We start from the raw sequence: 2,525 nt of genomic DNA on the forward strand, positions 1-2,525 counted from the left end.
GTACTTGGTTAGGCAATGTGGTAGATACAAAAATTTACAAATCCTCACATAATTTATACTTGTATTAGAAAAGAAAAATAAGAACAGGAATCTTAACTGTCATAGGTTATTGTAATAGGCATATAAATCAAGAAATTTGGAAAAAAATACTGGGGAGTTCAGCATATATAGATTCATAATGCTAGAAACGGTTGAAGAAGGTTTTATTAAACAAACAAACAAAAAAATGATGCATGAGAGTTGGGCCCAGGTGAACAGAAGGAAAAGAGCATTCCACATAGAATCACTTCAGCAAAGAAGTCAGGAAAGTATGAGAACAATTATGGAAAAGAAATAGTAATGTATCTATTGCTAAATAGTGATGTATCTATTGCTAATGAGCCTTTGTACACAGATGACTGGGAGCCTCTCCTGCCTGCAACATAAGGATCTTTCTTATTTTCTCATGATCCTGGAAAGTAGGTTTAGAAATTCAAGGATGGCTTTGGGTGATGAGAGGTATAATCAGGATAAAAGAGAGTGAGTCCTTTGTCCTTCTTGGCTTCCAGCCCTTCAGCTCTGGCCATGCCACCCCACTCGCATCCTAGTGAGCCCATCCAGAACACTATGTGCCCACGGATATGATGCAGCACAGGCGCTGCCCTGGGTTTTTACCTCTCCTGGAAGAACACACGTTCAGGTACCCAGCACTGCAAAAGTGCTGTGGATGAAGAATTGCATGGCAAACCGGGAGCTCGGGCACAGGCTCCAAACTGAAGGGCCTTTGATATCACCCAAAGGTCTTAGGCAATGAGCAATGACAGAGGCTTTCAATACACAAGGTCAACAAAATGGGAATGATTCCTTAAAATAATACCTCCAATAGCATGGATTGGAAGAGAGCATATTTTAAAAGATCACTTAGGAGACTACAGTTGATCCTTGAACAACATGGATTTGAACTGCACAGGTCCACTTCCATGTGGATATTTTTAATAAATACAGTACTGGAAATGTATTTTCCTTATGATTTTGTTAATTACATTTTCCTTCTCCAGCTTAACTTATTTTAAGAACACAGTGAATAATACATGTAACATACAAAATATGTGTTAATCAACTGTTTATGTTTTCTGTAAGGTTTCCAGTCAACAGTAGGCTACTAGTAGTTTTGGGGGAACCAAAAGTTATATGCGGATTTTTGACTGTGTGGGGCGTGGGGGCAGGGTCAGCACCCCTAGCTCCGGTATTGGTCAAGGGTCAGCTGTATTTCAATTTAATCTAGCTAACTAAAGCAGAAACTACGACTGTACTGAGGGAGAGTGGCAACAGGTCAACATCCTGTGATCACATATGCTGTTGCTTTATGAGTGTGTTTGATGACACAATTGTTTACAACCCTCCACTTTCTTCCTTGTCTTATCATTAGTGTTACTTTAGAATAATGAAGCCTGTTCCATCCATTAACTCCACTAACATTTGATCTCCCCATGGATTGAGGTTAAAAATTAATTACTTTTCTAACATATTGATTACATGACTATAAATATCAAAACAGAACTACAGAGCAACTACAGGGACCTTTGTTTAAATAGCATGTTTGCTCTTTTTAAAGGAGGGAATTAATGTTGAAGGACCTTGGAATTGGAGGGACATACTGGAAAGGCAACCCTAGAGTGCCATCTAGTGTTAGCAAGATATTTACAGTGTATCTGAGAAAGGTCTGGTTTCCTACACTGTATGTGACTTCCTCCTGTTAAAAACTAGGCAATGGGGGGGAAAAAAAATAAAACTAGACAACATCTGACAAGCAAAAACCAAACTCCTCAGCCGCCTTTATTGCTGGTCATCCAGGACCTGAATTCACAAAGTATTTACTTGGAACCGCAGCAGCAGGAGGTCTTCAAGTTCAGCTTCTAGGTAGTGGTGAGTTAACGGAATTGGAAGGCATTATTTGCAGCTTTGCATCATCCCTCTTTCCATTAATTCACCCTTTTTATGATTCTAGGAAAAAGTTGGTCCTAAGGTAGAGCTAGCATTTAACTCTTTTCGTCGCTTTAACCGGGTATTTTCTTTCATGTAATTAAAAGTGAACTCATAATATTTCATAAATTAACAGATGGATAGTATGGAAAAGGTTAGGAACTGGTATTAAAATCTCCTGCCGTGGAAATCCATTGTTACTCGGGTGGCTCATATATCAGAGCACTGCCTTCCGCAGACATTACAACTCACTTTGTTTCAGGTCCCTAATACTGCCCACCGCCTGCGAAGCACGAATCTGACATTATATGAGGCAATTCACACTGACCTAGCAACTCAAAGCAATCCTCACTGGTGACTTAAAGTGACTACACTCCGAAATAGAGCCTAAGGTCACAGCTGTAAATCTTGCCACAGGAAGGCCAGAGATTAGAATCTTTATGCCAAGTGCTGAGGGTTCCTTTCTGCTGAGCAGAGTCGTATTTCAAAGGCTTTACTAATCTGATACCTATAGGTGGTTGTGACAATAGCAGATATGGTTTAAATGACATCAAACAGAATTT

The sequence above is a fragment of the Hipposideros armiger genome, unplaced genomic scaffold (assembly GCF_001890085.2).
Source record: "Hipposideros armiger isolate ML-2016 unplaced genomic scaffold, ASM189008v1 scaffold_230, whole genome shotgun sequence".
NCBI classification, from domain to species: Eukaryota; Metazoa; Chordata; class Mammalia; order Chiroptera; family Hipposideridae; genus Hipposideros; species Hipposideros armiger.